The sequence below is a fragment of the Chrysochloris asiatica genome, unplaced genomic scaffold (genome assembly GCF_000296735.1).
Source record: "Chrysochloris asiatica unplaced genomic scaffold, ChrAsi1.0 scaffold00012, whole genome shotgun sequence".
Taxonomy (NCBI): Eukaryota; Metazoa; Chordata; class Mammalia; order Afrosoricida; family Chrysochloridae; genus Chrysochloris; species Chrysochloris asiatica.
The window spans coordinates 12,739,487-12,760,183 of NW_006408530.1; the positions used below are offsets into that span (position 1 = coordinate 12,739,487).

General features: G+C 38.4%; 1 protein-coding gene and 1 pseudogene across 2 annotated transcripts in view; both read right to left on the reverse strand.

Annotated features, from left to right (window-relative positions):
• ACVR2A (activin A receptor, type IIA) overlaps positions 1-20,697 on the reverse strand; it is a 141,758-nt gene that overhangs the window by 61,834 nt on the left and 59,227 nt on the right. The window lies entirely within an intron of this gene.
• LOC102815023 lies at positions 2,446-2,757 on the reverse strand (annotated as a pseudogene).

Consider the following 20,697-nt stretch of genomic DNA (forward strand, 5'->3'; position numbering starts at 1 on the left):
ATTTCAGACTGAAGAAGTTGGTAGAATTCTTCTATTTCACTTCAACACATAGTGCTGGCAAAACTCGAAATTGATTTGTAAAAGAAGGAAACACTATATACAAACAAAAGACTCAACATGGATTAAAGACCTAAACATAAATTCCAGAATTACAAAAATAATCCCTGATAAAATAGGGACAAACTTAAAGTCTCTAATACATGGCAAACATAGACTATCAAACACTGCAAAAAACACACAAACAATAGAAGACAAAATAGATGACTGGGACATACTAAAAATTACAAACTTTAGTGCATCAATAGAGTTCAATAAAAGAGTAAAAAGGGAGCCCACAGACTGGGATAAAATTTTTTGCAACGGTGTATCAGACAAGGGACTATTCTCTAAAATTTATAGGAAACTACTGTGGAGTCCTGGAGTGGCGCTGTGGATTAATGTGCCAGACTGCAAAGCCATTTGAACTGCAAGGTTGGTGGTTCAAGCTCACCAGCTGCTCTTTGGAAGCCCTATATGGGGTCGCTATGGGTCAGAATTGACTCGACAGCACTTAACAGCAATTGTGGAGTCCTGGTGTGGCGCTGTGGGTTAATGCGCTGGACTGCAAATCGGTTTGAACTGCAAGGGCAGCAGTTCAAGCTCACCAGCTGCTCCTAGGAAACTCTATACAGGGTCGCTATTAGTCAGAACCGACTCGATGGCACTTAACAACAACAACACAACACTTCCACAAGAAAAAGACAAATAATCCAATTAAAAAATCAGCACAGGACTTAAACAACCACTTCACTACAGAAGGTATTCAGGAAGCCAACAACCAAATGAAGAAATGTTCACAGTCATTAACAATTGTTATGACTGTGAACATTTGTCATTGTTAATGACTACTGTTAAGTCTGCTGAGTCGATTCCGACTCATTGTGACCCTGTATAGGGGGTCCTAGGTTATAAGTATTTAAGGGAGCAGAAAGCCTCATCTTTCTACCCCAGAGCAACTGGTTGTTTTGAACTGCTGATCTTGAGATTAGCTGCCTGACTTGTAACCACTGGTAGTTTTGAATTGCTGATTTTAAGATTAGCAACCTGACTCATAACCACTAAGCTACCAGAGCTCCTCTGCACACAAAACAATGAGATAGCATCTCACACCAGAATTAACAGTGATGTTAAAAAAACAAACAGAAAAAACAAATGCTGGCAAGGGTGTGGAGACTGGTACCCTTCTACATTGCTGGTGGGACTGTAAAATGGTTCAACCACTCTGGAAAGCGGTATCACACTTCCTCAGAAAGTTGGAAATAGAAAAATCTTGTTAAATCCCATCCAGTCATTTCTGACCCCTAGCGACACTGTGTAGAGTTTCCGAGGAACAGCTAGTGAGCTTGATGCCAAACTTGCAGACAGTACCCGTTTAACTTAGTTTGGATAGCTAGCTGACCAGAACTCGACCAGATAAAGAAGTCTGATCAGGGAGCAAACACAAAATGCTACAATTTGATAAACTAGACCTCTGCTTATGGATACAGTTGCTCAAAATTCCAATAGAATGGAAGGATTCTTCAAATCAAGGATCAAGCTTGTATCCCCAGTATACTGTGTTGATAGGGATGGGAAACTTATGCATTGGCTATCAAAAATGGTGGACTATAAAGGCACAAAGTGGCCTGCTTAGTTTCAGAATGAGGGGGATAAGGTAGAATCCCCACTGAACAGTGTTCCTCTTTTCCTGATGAATCTGGTGAAAGAGGTTGGGGGATTATGGTGATAGGATTTAAGATTCAATTATAATTGCTATCAGGAATAATTGCGATTGTCACAACTATAATGTAGAAGATGTGTAACTAAAAAGGGGAGAGTATTTAATTTTTCATTTCATGAACAGAGGATCCTAGGACCATCAAAAGGGAAGAGAATGAGTGGAGTGTGAGAACCTAACCAGAAAAATGGCGGAGACAGAGGCAAGGGCACTGAGAGAGAGAGAGAACAGTTGAGGACTGTAGTAGACCCATGAACTGAGAAAGGCTGTGTGCCTGCAGGCAGGAGGCTGGCTTACAAAATGTGCCCTTTGGACACTTAAATGAATGTACATTTTTTTTTTTGTATGTGTACATCAAAAAAAGGTGGAAGGGAAATAGAGGTAAATACTGTTAACTGATAGTCCATGGAGGGGATTGTAATTATTGCAATGAAATGAAGCATGATTTGTTGAATATAAAACTGATAATCTCCCCTGTAAACCTTCACTCAATTCACAGTAAAAAACTTAAAAAAAAAAAAAGAAAAAGAAAGACAGATTTAGGAACGGAATTCATTTGTATAATGTAATGAACTTTTTTTGTTTTTGTTTTTTTCATAAATATCTATATTATTCAGATAGCAGTCTGATCACATATGGTCCAAGAACAAATAGTAAACCAAATATAATCAGAGGGTAAAGATTGGTCTTCAAACATCATAGCCAATGATGCCATGCTTGCCTATGATCTCGTCGATATAAAACCACATCCACACCTCAGTGGCCACCAAACCATTCAGCAGAGCTTCCGTAACCGTGAGTTATTTGAAGCGACCAGTTTTAGCACTATTGACTATTTTTTTCAGGTTCTGAATAGCTGTAGGGATCTCAGCGGGGGTTGGAGGAACCAGCTCTACCTTGGCATAGTGCCAAAATGTGGCCAACTGAGGCTTCAAGTAAGTCACAGCAGTGTTTACCATCACCGGAACCTTCTCCACCAGGTTACGGATAAACTGAGCCATGGTTCTAGGGTGGAAAGCCCGTTTCCCACAACGGCCGGCTGAATGTCACCTCCAGCCTGTAATGACCTTTTTATTATTCTTTTTAAAGGGTAAATTAAGATTTTAGGATGATTTTATAGATCTAGACTATCAAATGATTGCTATTTTACATAGGTGAAAAGAAGGTAGTCTATGAGAAAACTATGACTATCTCCCCACTCCACCTCAAGCTGATTCTTTATTCAGTTTCTATCTCCTAACATCTCCAATTAAATACTAGAAATAACATAAGAGCAAATAACATGATAAGAACAAATCAAATTATAAGTACTGTTTTATGTTCTTATGCTCACATCATGACTTTAAAAATATAGTTCTAAAAAAAAGAACAAAAAATTTATATATATTAATTTTTAAAGGCATTTCCCAATTAAAAATTTTTGAAACTTTCTACCCATAATTTATTCTATCAAAGGAACTCTCCAAATAGCACTGCTATTTTCTAAAAAAAAAAAAAAAATAACAAGTATAAAAGATTTGTATGCAGGTTTAATATAGTAGTTCTTAACCAATGATGTGCATCAAAATATGCTTTCTCAAATCCATATGACTGAGTTTCATCTTGCAAATCCTAGAGATGGGTAACTGGAAACTACATATTTAAAATACAGGCACACATCGCTTAACACCCATTATACACTCTAAAAAATAGACATTATATGATATGGATCTTGTATAAACACCATATTAATACCTTATGGAAATCTGCTTCCAGTCGCCATTGTTACAACACTGCTGCTGCTGTTGGCAGAGGCTGCAGCAATGGGCAGCAGCAGCAGTGATGGTGGTGGCGGCAGCTGAGAGGGCAGAAGCCATGGGAAGCCAGCTGGTGGAAGAGCCAGAAGAAGCCAGCAGGGAGGGAGCAGAGTATGCGCCATCCCATCTGCTGTTCCACCAGGCTGAGCAGCAGGAGAAGCTTGGGCCCCCACAGCCAACAACCCTACCACTGCCTGTCTGCTGGTCAAAGCCAGAGAGTCCACACTCAGAGCCATGTTCTCTGCCTTCACATGCCAATATTCCACCAGTTGCCCAATGCTGCCAGAGTCTAGGTTTGGGGTCTTTAAAACCTTTGTTGTTGTTATTGTTAAGTGCCGTGGAGTCACTTCTGACTCATAGCGACCCCTGTTACAAGGTTTCCAAGGAGCAAATGGTGAATTTGAACCACTGACCTTTCAGTTCAATGAATTACCCCAAAGTTCCACACCAGTGCTCCTTAAAAACCTTTAGGGGAAAATAATACACAAAAGAAGAGCTGTTTTCCCTTAAAAACAAAAAGTATGGGACCATGTATGTATATGATGTCAGGCGTTGCCCATTAAGCAACACATACCTCTTTAGGTATGTATGTGCATGTATATGTGGTATGTGTGTGTTTGGTGTCTTGTTTTTCAAACACCTGCAGATGCTATTGGTTTGCTTGGTTGTGTGCTGTCAAGTCAGTTCTGACTCAGAGACCCGAGTGCGCAGTCCGGTGCTTATCCTATAGCACCACACCATGACTCCACAAGCGCTGTACTACTTTCTAGGTAAGAACAGCTGACTTAGTAGACCATGACTTGAACTTGCAAAAGTTGTGACCTTGAACAAGTTACCACACTTCCCACTACTTTGGTTTCTGTATCTGTAAAATTAGGCAGATAGCAACAATTTCCAAATTCATTTGCAAATCCATAATTCACATTTATCCAAACTCCTTTGTCAAGCTAGAGTCAATCAAAAAGTCTAGTCACAAAACGCAATTTAAATAATGTCCTTATACTCAAAGTGCTGCTTATACATTAATGACTTTTACTGACTGCTTCTTTTTCTACCATTAGAAAACAAAAAACAGCAATACCTGAAATTTGGTAGGATATCTGGCCATAAACTATTCCTTGAAAAGTTGTGCTCCCATCTAAAACACTCCTTCCCTTGTTGCTTAATAAAGTAAATTTTACTTACAGCAACTACATCAGAGCATAAGCTGGATTTTGACTTTGCCGTTCAAACTGACTTTGCAATCTAGCACATTAATCCACAGCACCCAACAGGACTCCAGAAATACCTTGTTGTTGTTGTTAAGTGCCATCGAGTCGATTCCAACCCATAGAGACCCTGTATAGGGTTTCCAAGGAGCAGCTCGTGAGCTTGAACAGCCGACCTTGCAGTTCAAACAGCTTTGCAGTCTGGCGCATTAACTCACAGCACCACACCAGAACTCCAGAAATACAGAATTCTTCTACTTGGCATATATCCACAAAAATATGAGCCAGAACACGAGTAGACATATGCACAACAATGCTTATCGCAGCACTATTCACAGCAACAAAAAGATGGAGACAGCCTAAAGTGTTTATCAGTTGAAGAATGGATATACAAGCTTTGGTTCATACATACAATGGAATAATACTATGCTACCTTGAAAAATTGATTCCTCCATTGGATCAGGACCAGGTGGTGTTTCATTCTATTGTTCATAGGGTCGCTATGAGTGGGTACTGACGTGATGGCACCTAACAACAACAATCTTGAAGAATAACAATGAAGCTGCAAAACACAGCATAACATGGATGAACCTTGAACACATTATGCTGAGTGAAATTAGTCAGTCACAAAAGGACAAATATTGCATAAGACGGTTATTGTAAAAACTTAAAGAAAGATTCCATACTAAAAGATTCTTTGATCGTTACCAGTGGTGGGATGGAAGGGACAGTAAATCACAGGTTAAAGGGTAGACCATCTGGACCTCTCAGATAGAATGCATAAGAATCAAACTGATACATCTGTAGGAAGAGACGGTGGTGAAGTTCAATATCATCAGCCAAAACAAAGAGAGGGACTGACTATGGAACAGACCATCAACTGCTCAGATGCAAGTGCACACAGAAGCTTAAAAAAATTAAAATAAGTCCACAAGAGACAAAATATGACTGAGTATATCCCATCTGAATTTAGAGACCAAAAACAGATTTGATGCACTAGACACGAATGGCTAACGACCAGAAGAGCTGTGGGGTGAGATCATACAAGAAGAAAGCAAAAGGTTATTAAAAAGACAGGAAAGAAAGACCAAAATGGATGTCAGAGGAGACTCTGAAACTTGCTCTTGAGAGAGCTAAACAACTTGCAGAAATGATGTAATAAAAAATCTGAAAAGAAAATTTAAAAGGGCAGCAGGAGAAGACAAGGTCAACTATTATAATGAACTGTGCAAACACCTGGAGTTAGAAAACCAAAAATAAGAACACGTTCTGCATTTCTCAAGCCAAAATAACTGAAGACAAAATTCAAACCAGGGGCCTAGAGTCAGTGACGTGGCCACGGAGAACTCAAGTGGAGAATGGAGCTGCCAGCTGATGGGAAGAGAGGGCATGTGCACACTTGCAGATGGTACCCACGTGACCGGGACCGGATGACTGGATGATCAGAGCTCAACCAGGAGAAGAAAGAAGGCGGGGGGAGAGAAGAAGATGATCGAGCTGATTCAATCTGATGAACTTGGCCTATACCTACAAATGCAGTGACTCAAAAGAGGCAATAAATCCTTACAGCAAGAAACATTCCCACCCCCTCCACACACAGAGTAGACATAAATGGGCAACTTGGACACTGGATACCCAAATGGGGAGGGAAGGACTACAAAGGCAAGAAGTAACTGGCTTACAAGCTTTCAAGAGGGAACCTAGAGCTAGGAGACATGGAGGAAGGCAGAATCACCAGTGAGTACTATCCAATCTGTCTAGGTAGAGCTGATGAAATGAAATACAGATGGGTTACTTGCAATACTGTAGTGAACAATGGTTATCAGGACTGATTATGAGGGTTGGAAGTAAAAAAAGTAGACGTTGTGTAGCAAGGAAGGGAGTGATTATCTCTCCAGTCTAGGACCGGTCTCTGGGACCACCAACGGAGAAGAGCCAAGAGCGGGACCCTACCCAGAGAAGCAGGGATGCCTGAAATGGAGACAGAGACGATGACATGGAGGGATAAAGCGGCTGGGGACTTTGGATCCAAAGAGCAAGAGGGACTGTGGGCCGAAGACTGGGGTGAAGGGAGGGAAGTGTAGAGGACGGGTTTCTAGGATATCCCCTTTGGCCGGAAGATGATGCAGGGAGGGGATTGGAACCATGGCAATGAGATGATATATGATGGAATGAATGTAAAACTAAAGTTCTCTCATGTAAACTATCATATAATTCACAATAAAACATTTTTTAAAAATAAATAAAAAAATAAAGGTGAGGGTTGAGCCTAAAAAAAAAACCAAAAATTCAAACCAGGGGTTTAAACATTAAAGGAGTCTATAGGAGTCCTGGTGTGGCACTGTGGGTTAATTACTGCAAAGCCATTTGAACTGCAAGGTCGGCAGTTCAAGCTCACCAGCTGCTTCTCAGAAACCCTATACAGGGTCACTATGGGTTGGAATCAACTCGACAGCACTTCCCAACAACAACAACATAGACAAAATACTGAATGACACAGGAAACATCAAAAGCATACACAATCACTGTACCAAAAAGAATTAGTCAAAGTTCAATCATTTCAAGAGGTACCATATGATCAAGAATCTGTGGTATAGAAGGAAGAAGTCCACACAGCACTGAAAGCACTGACAAAAAGCAAACTGAAATCTTTCAACAAACTGATGTAGCACTAAAGGCACTCACTCATCTACGCCAAGAAATCTGGAAGACAGCTATCTTGCCAGCTATTGGAAGACATCCATATTTGTGTCCATTCCACAGAAAAGTAACACAACAGAATGCAGAAATCACTAAACAATATCATCAGTATCACATGCAAGTAAAATTTTGCTGAAGATAATTAAAAAGCAATTGCAGTAGTGCATCAACAGGTGGGTGCTCCTCAAAACCCTATATACGGTTGCTATTAACAGCAACATACTAGGAATAGAGGGGAAGTTCCTCAACCTCATAAAGAGCATCCACAAATGAAACCTACAGTTAACATCATACTTAATGGTGAAATTTTTATATTTTCCCTTTAATATCAGGAACAAGGCAAGGAAATACTCTTATTTAATATAGTACTGGAAGTTTTGACATCTTTAATAAGACAAGAAAAGTAAACTAAGAACATACTGATTAGAAAGTAAGAAATAAAAACAGACACATGATTATCTATGTACAAACCCTCCAAGGATCTAAAAATAAAAAAATCTAAACTCCAAGAACTTACTAATAAGTGAGTTCAGTAAGGACACAATGCCAATACCCCAAATCAACTGCATTTCTAGATACTGAGATAAACAAGCGGAAGCAAAAATAAAAACCCAATACCAGTTACAAATGCTCCAAAGAAAATGAAACTTAGATATAAACCTAACACAACAAACATGTAAAGGATCTGTATGATAATTATATCAAAATGCTAATGGAAAAAATGAAAAATGACCTAAACAGGGAGACATACTGTGTTCATACATCGAAGACTCACCATATTAAAGATGTCAATTCTCCCTAAATCGATGCAGAGTTAATTCAATTCATATCAAAATTATCAGCAAATATATATGGAAGGATAGACAAAGCTCATTTTAAATTTTACAGAGAAAGGAAAAGGCCTAAGAATGACCAAAATAATTTAAAAGAAAAATATTGTTAAGCGCCATCAAGTCAGTTCCAATGCATAGTGACCTTGTATATTTGACCTTGTATATCGAGGGCTTCCAAGGAGCAGCTGGTAGGTTTGAACTACCACCTTGATTCAAATTGACCTTGCAGTCAAGTGCTTACCCTACAGCGCCACATAAAGTGGGAGAAGTCTCTCTTCTTGATGTTAAATTAAGGTTTACTATATAACTGTAATCAAGACAATGCGGTACTGGAGGACAGACAGACATGGATCAAAGAAACAAAGAACCAGAAATAGACCCACTCAGATAGGTCTAATTAATTTTTTATGGAGTCTCAAAAGCAATTCAATGGTGGAAGGGTAGCCTTTTCAATAAACGGTTCTGGAGCAATTGAACATGGTCCCAAGTAAATACACCTTGCATGCCCCCTCCATTTGCTATCTATCATTGGCCCAGCTCCAAAAGCACAGCTCTTTCAAAAAGCCTCCCAGGCTGAGGCTCACATATATGATAATTTTCAATTTTACTCAACTTAGTTAAAACAAAATCATGACAATCTTTACTCAGAACTCCTCCTTGCCCCCCAAACTCACACTACCTGGTCTTCAACAGGAAAAAAAAGTTTTATTTTATGGTTATTCATTGTTTGCAAACAATTTTCTATAACTGTCTTTTTACATGTCACAATGCCATTTGATCTGAGACTACCCATCTTACTTGCCCTCAAACACAAATACATAATGAATCATAAAACCATGTAAAATGTTATTATACCAACTAAAGACCGCTTTACTTTTCCCTCCTTTAAGTGAACAGAAGTCAAGTATCTTTAACAATTAAGAGCTGTTTTGTTTTGTTTTTTTCTGATAAAGATGACACCTTTCTTGGCCGACCCTGTGGCCAGTCTTACTCTATATGTCAATTTCACAATGTATTCAGTCAATGGGGAAAAAAAATGTTTGGGAAACTTACCAATCTGAGGCTCACTTCTGGGACAGTATTCTAACTCTGTCTGAAATAGACTACAAGTCACTGACCATATACTATAAACAGGCACACAACAGAATAACATACTTAAACTTGAGCTTCCCAGGCAACTTAGTCCTCTAGAAAGGAAGGGTTAATAAAGTTTCAAAAGCAATAAATTCAATTCTGTTTCCTTTTCACAGGCTACTGATTCTGCCACTCTAATAGAAGACCATGAATCCAAAGAGAATCAGCTAAGTAAAACAGACCAAACTAAATGATGCTTTTATTTTAAAACATCTTATAGTACAAATTTTAGATGAAGAAAAACAAAATCGTAAAGAATGATTTAATCTAAAATGACGAAATTTTCATGACAAAAAACCCTAGGATTAGTAAATAGGAGGGTAAGATAAAGCGTACTACCATAAAACTACAGAAACATTCATTAAACAACAATAAAATATATATCAAAATGAATTTTTTTTTTGTGGTCAACACACTATCTAGGTCTACATATTTCTAAAGACATTTCCATTTCTTTAACCCTTCACTCCAGCACTCGTCTTTCATACTGTGGTAACTTGTATGTTTGCTGTGATGCTAGAAGCAATGTCACTGGTATTGTAAATACCACCAGGGTCACCCAGAGTCCTGGTGTGGTGCTGTGGGTGAATGCGCTGGACTGCAAAGTCAGCAGTTCAAACTCATCAGTCACTCTACAGAAATCCTATACAGGGTCACTGTGGGTCAGAACCAACTTGACAGCACTAGAAACGTTTTCTCAAGCCACAAATACCCAAGTCATATAAAACCAGGATAGTTTTCCCCCCACCGTTCTACATTGTAATCTCTAAAACGTAACATAATACCACTTTTTTAAGTGATCTTTTAAATGCTCTTTTCTACAACAAACTATAAGTTTGTTTCCCCAAGAAAATATACCTAATTTGTTAAAACTCTGTACCCCTTTACTTAATCCATCAGGAAATCTCTATAAGCATCAAAATGAGCAGTGATTACAGTCATTTCAATGTCTTCTCTAAACATCATACTTGTAGTCAAAATAAAATGGAGTCTAAAAATATGAAAAACTAATTATTTGAAGAATAATTTTTAGAAAAAAATAATTGCTTTATATTGATCACATTGCTATGAAAGAATTCATTATAAGCTTGTACTATAATTTACAACATCAAGAACAGGGTTGGAGATAAATGCAGTAAGAATTTGCAGATGATAATCTAGGCTCTCCATTAGTTTATGAGCTCCCAGAGTAAACCTATACCATCTCTACATCATCAGTACTTGGCACAATATACCGCTGTTGTTAAGTGCCATCGAGTTGGTTCTGACTCACAGCGACCCTATCTAGAGTTTCTGAGGAGCAGCAGCTGGTGGGCTTGAACCACTGACCTTGCGGTTAGCAGCCACGTGCGCTAATTAAGATTATTCTGAAAACAATGAAAAAACTGTGTTGGTAAGGGAAGGAACACAATTTAAGTATCCAATAACATCAAGGACTTCTAATATTCATGGTTGTTGTTAAGAGCCATTTAGTAGGTTCCGATTCATAGCGACTCTATATAGTTTCCCAGGAGCAATTGATGGGTTTGAACCTGTGCTTATCCTACAGCCCCACACCATGAGCCCATATCCATCGTTATATGTTATAGGTATCAAAAGGACTGACAAATGAGAATAAAGAGATCCATATCTTGCTTTTTACATGGGTCCTTTATTTGGTCTCTCTTAACTTGTTATTGTTATTAAGTACCGTCAAAATTGGTTCCGATGCATAGCAATCTGTATAGGGTTTCTGAGGAGCAACTGGTGAGTTTGAAATTCCAACCCTACCTTTAGCAGTCCAGTGTTTATCCTACAGCACCACACCAGAACTCCTCTCTTAGCTTAAGAAAGGAAGAGATAAAAGTGATTTTGTTTGTGTTGGCTGGTTGGCTGATTCATCTCCTTTTTGTATTACCTGAAGTGACAATACTTGCTTGCATGCATATCTATCCTGTGTTTCTTTTTGTTGTTATTTTCCTAATATTTAGTCACTTTCATGAAAGATATATATTTCCAGTAAGATATCTTCAAAGACAAGACACAACAGAAAATTGTTTTTGTCTATAGCTACAAAGTATGAATCTCCAGATAGCAACCTTAAAACAGTTCTATGCAGTTCTGTGGCACTCAATCAAAACAGAATTACATCAAACCAGGTACAAGGAGATACAAGTATTACCTAGACTGTGCAAAACTGATTTGACTTTAGATGTTCATCTTTGGAGGTAACTGGGGGTAGGGCCATGGTGACTGCAGCTAGAAGCCAATATTCCCATCAGAATTAATGGGCTATTCTTAAAATGGTACACAAGTCAAAAGTGGGCAGAAATTTAAAACAAGAGAGTACTAACAAGCACATGAATCAATTAAGTGCCATCGAGTTGGTTCTGACTCACAGCGACCCTATCTAGAGTTTCTGAGGAGCAACTGTATCTATCTGTGCCACAGACCCTATCTGTGCCATTAATCAATGATGTTAGTTGCTGTCAACTTGGCCCCAACTCATGGCGACCCATTCACAACAGAACAAAATGCTGCACATTCCTGCACCTACACTATGACCTAGTGTGAATCAGAACAAGGTGATATATAAAGCTTACATTGGCTGATTTTCAAAGGTAGATTTCCAGGCCTTTCTTCCTAGTCTGTTTTAGTTCAGAAACTCCATTGAAACCTGTTTAGCAACATAATACATATAAGCTTCCCTTGACAGATGGGAGTGACTCACACCTGGGTCTCCTTCATTCAAGGTAAGAGTTCTATCACTGAACTCCAATGTTCCATAAATTTTAATTAAAGTTGCCTTCAACTCTTGACTCAATACACAAATCAAAATCACCATAGGACAATGAGACAGACAGTATGACTTTGGTTTTAAATTAAAAAAAAAAAAAAGCAAGTACAGACATACCTCATTCTGTTGCACTTCAATTTGTTGTGCTTTGTAGATACTGCATTATTATTTTTTTTTTAATAAATTGAAGTTTTGTGGCAGTCCTTTGCCAAGCAAATCTAGCAGTACCATTTTCCTGACAGTAAGTGTTATCTGTGCCTGTGTCACATTTTGGTAATTCTCAAAATATTTCTAACTTTTTCATAATGCTATTGCAGTATAGTATAAACCTAACTTTTATATGCACTGGGAAACCAAAAAATGTGTGTGACTTCAATATTCCCCTTAACTGAGTAGCCTGGAAAAGAACCATCAATATATCTGAAAGACTGTCTGCATTAGCAAGGATATAGATAAACTGAAATCTTTACTCACTGCTTGTGGAAATACAAAATGTTATGGATGCAGTGGAAAACTTTAATGATTCCTCAGAAAGTTAAACAGAAAACCATATGACCAGCAATCCCAATCCTAGGTACACACACCCAGAAGAATTGAAAGCAGGAAAGCAAAATTCACTGTTCACAATAGCCAAAAGGTGGAGGTAATCTAAATGACAATCAACAGACCAACAGATAAACAAAATATGTGGCACTGTAGGATAAGCATTGAATTGTTAACCACAAGGTCTGTGGTTCAAACCCACAGTTTCTATTCCTCAGAAACCCTATAAAACCAACTCAACTCTTAACAACAGTGTGTGTGTGTGTGTGTGTGTGTGTGTGTGTGTGTGTGTGTGTGTGTGGACTCCTAGTGTGTGGAGCTGCGGGTTAATGCGCTGGATTGCAAAGTCGGTTTGAATATAAGGTCGGTGGTTCAAGCTCACCAGCTGCTCCTCAGAAACCCTATATGAGGTAACTATGGGTTGGAACTGACCCACCAGCATTTAACAACAACAACAAACAACACACATATAAATTAAATGGTATATTATTCAGTCATAAAATAAATTAAGTCATAATAAATGCTATAACCTGCATGAAACTTAAAAACATGCTGAATGAAATAAGCCAGTCACAAAGAGAAACATATTGTAATGAGGCCAAAGATTACCAGGGTGGGAAGGACAGAGAGGGGGTCTTAGCGCTGTTAATGTAGTATTCTGGAAACAGACTGTGGTGGAGCTAACAAGCATGATGACCATAATCAATAACAGAATTGATCAGGGGGAAAAAAAAGTTCAATTGGCAAATGTTTAGTTACGACAAAAGTACTTTTTTTTTTTTTTAAGAATTACAGATCAAAATCAAAATCTCAAAATCCGAGGAGTTGTTATTGTTAGGTGTCACTGAGTCGACCCTGACTCAAATTGGATAGGATTTCTGAGGAATAGATGGTGAGTATGGACCACCAACCTTGAGGTTTGTTGTTGTTGTTGTTAAGTGCCATTGAATTGGTTCTGACCCATAGCTACCCTGTTTAGGGTTTCCAAGGAGCAGCTGGTGAGCTTGAACTGCCAACCTTGCAGTTCAAACGGCTTTGAGTCTGGTGTATTAACCCACAGCGCCACATCAAGACTCTTGAGATTATTAGTAATACAGTGTTTATCCTACAGTGCCACATAAGGATTCCTAACACACGATGGTGGTTGTATGCCATATACTCGACTGTAACTCACTGTGTATAGTTTCCAGGGCTGTAAATCTTTATGGAAGCAGAAAGCCTCATCTTTCTCCAGCAGAGCACCTGGTAGACTTGAATTGCTGACCTTGAGGTTAGCAGCCCCTACACGCAGTGCACTACACAACCAACCTGTAATTACCTATATAATGAATTACTGTTAATCACTAAACAACACAGTCTTGAACCTACTGGAGCAACGTATGTGCAGATTTTTTTTCTCTATTGCTATTGGCGTTGCTGGATAAGCACTGGACTGCTAATCACAAGGTCAGCAGTTCAAACCCACCAGCTGCTCTTTGGAAACCCTATACAGTGCCACTGTAAGTTGGAACCGACTCGACAGCACTTAACAACAGCACTGTGACTGTTGAAGTATCCACTTAAAACATGGTGCTTACATTGTTAATCTCCACACACCACAAGAGCAACTGGGGAAAATAACCAAATATCAAGGGACAACTATACATTGGAAACTTATTACTAAACACTAAGAATTTGACTGTTTTAATTATTGAGAAAATACAGGTCTTTTCAGTAAATAATCATACTGTGATACAAAAGTATAAAGATGAATCACTTAAGCTGCTGTGAAATTAATTTGAAATATCACCCTTTAAGGAACCAGCAATTTCAAGAGAAACAAACTTTAAAAGCAAAAAACTATCACAAAAGTTATCCTCAAAGTAGTTATCTGGCAGTTTAATAAGAATTAAAGAATATTAGCAATATTTATTTGAGTAGCTCTAAATAGCAATATACTTCTACTAAAGAGAAATACTATAAACTGTTAACTAACATTAAATAAAACAACTATAGACCACTTAACTAGCCCTATTTTTAAAAATCACCAAGTCTTTTTTATACTTTCAACTACGGTTTTATCTTATAAGCAACAAGATCCCTAGTATTTTTTTAAAATCACATTTATAACTGTTTATGTGCTGTGTAATTTTTAAAAATTTTTTATCATTTTAATAATTTGTCTCTATGCTGCCCTGGTGTGGTGGCTCAACGATAAACACTGGACCATAAGGTCGGTTTGAACCACAACGTCAATGGATTAAATTCACCAGCCCCTCCTTGAAATCCCTATACAGGGTGGTTATGAATTGGAACCAACTCAAGAGTAACAACAACATATACAAGAAGACTTCAAAAAGTGTGTGAAAAACATGGAATTAAAAGAGAATGGAATTTTCTCACCAACTTTGTCAAGTCCCCTCAGAGATGTTCTGCTATCCTTTCTTTTCTACATTGAAGCACAGCAGATTAAGCATTTAACCAAAGGTCGGCAGTTCAAATCCAACAGACACTCTGCTTCTTTAAAGATTTACAGCCTCCAAAACCCTAAGAAGCAGTTCTACTCTATCTTACACGGTCACTATGAGTAGGAATCAACTCAAAGGTAGGGAGTTTGGTTTTGATATACATCAGAGAAGTAGAGTCACCTTACAACTATTTGGCTGCATTTAAGAAAAGTAACTCTGCCCTAAACTTGCTCTAAAATCTAAAATGTCCCAAAGGACTTCTGATAGACAAGCTAGGAATATGAGAAAGCAGAACAAGTTTTCAAATAAAATTTCTGCATGGTCATACACCATTTAAAGCCTTGTCAATATGGGTATTATATATTTTTTTAACTAAGTACCTTCTTAGTACCAAACAATCACTTCTAAAGGAAACATAAACAGTTTTTGGCATTCTTCCCAGAAAAGTTTTTTTTTTTTTTTTTTACCTTGCTTGCTATACTCCATACTTACTATCACACTGACAAAATGTTGCAAGATTCTGTCCATATAGCTCAAGAAACACAAGTAATCTAAAAACACAAATAGTACCGGATAAATGAAAACCACAAGTATTGTACACAGTGACACTAAACTATGTATACATACATACAAATGGAGTAAATGTCAACATTTAGCCACTGGATTTTTAGACAAATTATTGACAAATTAGCAAGGTAACCTCCTAAATGTATTTCAATATTAATAATTCATAAATGACTAATTTCCCCCATATAAATGGTTCCAAAATTTAAAAAATACATGTCTAGCTACTTTTACATAAGACAAGATTTGAAAAATCTTTCTCAATCCTTTTTCTCAACATGGTCTTACAGTCCCAAAGGCAAATCAAATTTGGAATGACAGAATTTCCTTTTATAAAAGAGACAAGCCAGTCCCCATTAAGGGAAAGGGAGAAAATCCTTATTTCTCTCTTTACCTATTTCTTAATTTACATAAAAGAGCAAAGCATAAGACTCCAGATTTCTCATTCAACTCAAGGGCACCTGGAACCACATTTAAGATTATTTTCTAAGAGAACCCAAGAAAAGTTCCAGACCTCGACCTCCCTGAGCCTTTTTAATACTTAAAAAGGGGTGAAGGGTAACAGTTGTAGGCTTACTATAATGTTATGGGGAAGGAACTTCTATTAAACAAAGACAAAAAGGAGCCAAAGGGTTTTTTCCCTTCAGAAGAGAAATGTCCACACTTCTGCCTCTGCACCCCTAGCAGGGACACTTTATAAAGTCTATGCTGATAATACATTAAATGATATCATAGAGGACACTATGCCTTCCATATAGAGCATCTTCAGCATTCAACAAATGTGTACTGTTGGTGTACTATAAGTCAGGTACTGCAACACCTGACTTACAGTGGTAGTGGTAGTGTGCCATGGAGTCAGTTCCGTCTCATAGCAATCCTGGATAGGTTTCCAAGGCTGTAAATCTTTACGGGAGCAGAAGGCCTCATCTTTCTCCCGCGGAACAGCTGGTAGTTTTGAACTGTTGGCCTTGAAGTTAGCAACCGAAGTTGTAACTACTACGCTACCAAAGCTCCTTTGGCTTACAGTACGCCAACAGTATACAATTATATAGTCAGGAGCTCTGGTAGTGTAGTGGTTACGAATCGGGCTGCGAACCGCAGGGACAGCAGTTCGAAACTACCAGCCGTTCCGCAGGAGAAAGATGAGGCTTTCTGCTCCCGTATAGATTTACAGCCTTGGAAATCCGGTACAGGGTCGCTATGAATCAGAACCGACTCCACAGCACATAAGAACAACATAAGAATTGCAGTTAATGCGCTGGACAACATGGTCAGTTTGAATCACAAGGCTGGCGGTTCAAGCTCCCCAGCCGCTCCCCAGAAACCCTATACAGAGTCACTATGAGTCAGAATCATGAGTCAGAACCGACTACTTTATGGCACTTAACAACATAAGAATTTCAAAGGTGGAGAAATTTTAAACCTCAGTCTGGAAAGATTGTTAGAATGAGACGTTTAATGTTCAAAACAAGATGCTGAAAATAGAAAGAAACTCAATCTTAAGATATTTCTGAACCTCAATCAGGGCCTATTCTAATTTCTCCTGTAAAGAAATAGAAAGGCGGGAATGATCAATAAGCAGAAGATCACAAAGATAAATGAATCTGCAGTGCATCTTCAATACTCTTTTTAAAGGAAAAATATTAGGTTAATGCCTCTAGAAAAATGTAGACTTTTGCCATGGAACTGAATTCATAGGATAAAAACTTTACGGAAGAAATATAAAAATTAAGTCAGATAGCCAAAGTTAGAATTCAAACTAAAGAGTTTACTAGTCGTCTCTGCTTGACATTACAGAGCAATCATACCACCTCCTTATTTATTAGTAGGTAATATGGAGTCCTCCTTAAAAACCTTATACAGGGTCACTATAAGTCGGAATTGACTCAACAGCATTTAACAACAAAAACATCATCTGTCAGTATTAAATAAGAATGTTTTAAAGCATGAAATACTGTAGCTAATCCAAAATCGATGCTTCATCACAATGCCCCCTCGGAAAATGGAGAATATGTGAAATTTTATTTTATCCCCAGAATATACCTTAGTGATAAGGTGGCTTTTTGTTCTGAGTTAGTTTTTTTTTGTTTTGTTTAAAGGGAAGAAGGCGTTAATTAAGAGAGGGAAAAAAAGTATTGAAAGCAAAGTATAGATAATCCAGAAATAGGGCAATCTAACTCCTGGTACAGGGCTACAGGAAAAGCACTGGACTGCTAACCACAAGATTAGCAGTACAAACCCACCAGCTGCTCCTCAGAAACCCTATACAGGGCCACTATGATTTGAAACCAATGTCATGACACTCATCAACAATAATAAGCAATTAACAAGGGGATACTGAATGGCTTAAAATCAGGAAAGGTATGTCCCCAGTTTGTATCCTTTCACCATAGTTATTCAACCTGTATGCTAAGAAAATAATACAAGAAACTGGGTTATATGAAGAAGAACATGGTATCATGATTAGATGAAGACTCATTAATAACCTGCAATGTACATATGGCACAACCTTGATTGTTGGAAGCAAAAAGGGCATAAAATACTTACTGATAACATAAGAGTACAGCTTTCAGTAAGGATTGCACCTCAGTGCAAAGAAAAGAAAAGTCCTCACAACTGGACCAATAAGTAGCATAATGATAAATGAAGAAAAGATCGAAGCTGTCGACAAGTTCATTTTACTTAGATACACTCATGGAAGCAGTGGTCATGAAATCAAATGACAGTATTATTGCATTAGGCAAATCTGCTGCACAAGACCTCTTTAAAGAGTTCAACAGCAAAGATTTCAGTTTAAGGACTAAAGTTCTCTGTCCCACACCATGGTATTTTCAAAAGCCTCATATGCATGTGAAAAAGTTGAACAATGAATACAGAAACCATAGAAGGATTGATGCATCTTAATTATGGTGTTGAAGTAGAATTTTAAAAGTACCATGGAGTGCCAGAAGAACAAGCAAATCTGTGCTGGAAATAGTAAAGCCAGAACTCTCCTTAGAATTCAGGATGGCAAGACTCCATGTCTCATACTTCAGACATATTGTCAGGAGGGACCAGTCCCTGGAGAATGACATCATGCTTGGTAAAGTTGAGGGTCAGCAAAAAAGAGGAAGACCCCAACGAGATGGACTGGCACAGTGACAACAGCAATGAGCACAAGTGTAACAACTGTGAAGACTGTTGAGGACTGGACAGTGTTTCATTCTGTTGTGCATAGGGTCACTATGAGTTGGAACTGACTAGACAGCACCTAATACACACAGAAGCAATTAAAAGTCATAAATATTGGTAGGGTGTGGAATTCATAATACTGTTCTTGTTAGGTGCCATCGAGTTGATTCCAACTCATATTGACCCCTCAGCACACAGAATGAAACACTGAGGGGTCCCATGGCATCCTCACAATTGTTGTTACGTTTGAGACCACTGTTGTAGTCACTGTGGTATTGGTGGTCTTCCTCTTTCTCAACGACCTTCCACTTTACAAAGTATGATGTCCTTTCCTAGAGCCTGCTCTGTCCTGCATGTTCACAGTAAAGGAGATGAAGTCTTACCATCTTCACTTCTAAGGAGATTTCTGGCTATATTTCTTCAAGACAGGTTTGTTCTTCTGACAATCAAAGGTACTTTCAATATTCTTCACTAATAGAATGATTCAAATGCATCAGTTATTTTCCTGGTCTTCCGTACTGATAGTCCAGCTTTCCTATGGATATCAGGCAATTGAAAATACCATGACTTGGGTCAGGTGCACCTTATTCCTCCCTCAATGACATCCTTGGTCTTTAAACAGCTCTTGTACAGGATACTTGACCAATGCAGTTTGTCCTTTCATTTTCTGACTGCTGCTTCCATAAGCATTGACTGTGGACCCAAGTAAAACAAAATCCTTAATAACATCAATATTTTCTCCATTTATCATAATGTTGTTTACTGGTCCAGTTGTGAAGATTTTTGTTTTCTTTACCTTGAGTTATAATCCAAATTGAAGACTGTATTCTTTGACCTACATCAGCAAGTGCTTCAAGTCCTCTTGGCTTTCAGCAAACAAGGCTAAGTCAACTGCATATTTTTCATAATAGTAACACAATCTAAACCTGCAAAATTAAATTTTAAATTTTATATTAGTTGTCTTAGTTATATGTTGTTGTTGTTATGTGCCATGGAGTCGGTTCCATCTCACAGTGACCCTACACAGGGTTTCTGAGGCTATAAATCTTTACGGGAGCAGAAAGCCTCATCTTTCTCCCACGGAATGGGTGGTAGTTTCGAACTGCTGACACTGAGGTTAGCAGCCTGATTTGTAACCACTACACTACCAGAGCTCCGACTCATAGTGACCCTGCATAGGGTTTCTGAAGAGCGGATGGTAGTTTTGAACTGCCAAACTTGAGGTGACACACCAGGACTCCATTACAATCTACGTTGTTGCTACTGTTAGTGCTGTGGTGTATGATGTCAGTTCTAACCCTACATAGGGTTTCTTAGGAGTGATTGGTGGGTGTGGGCCGCTGACCTTGCAGTTAGCATTCAAGTGCTTATCCTATAGCACTACCCCCAGGACTCCATTCCAATATACAGGAGTTCAAAATTAAATTTTTTTTTTCACTCAAACCTATTTTTACAAACTTAGTATCTTATTTGGGTGACTCCATATGATAAGCACTAGACTGCAAACCATAAGGTCCATGGTTCGAGCCTGCCAGCAACTCGGCCAGGAGAAAGATGAGGCTTTCTACAACTTCATAAATTTAAAGCCTTTGAAACCCTATACCGGGCCACTATGAGTCGGAACCAACTAGAAGACACAATAACAATAGCAACTTATTTGTTACTCAAAACAATTCCAAGTATAAACAGAAATAGGTATCATTAGTCTGACCCAACTCCTGGACTCTTGGTGTGGTGTTGTAGGATCAACACTGGACTGTGAACCACAA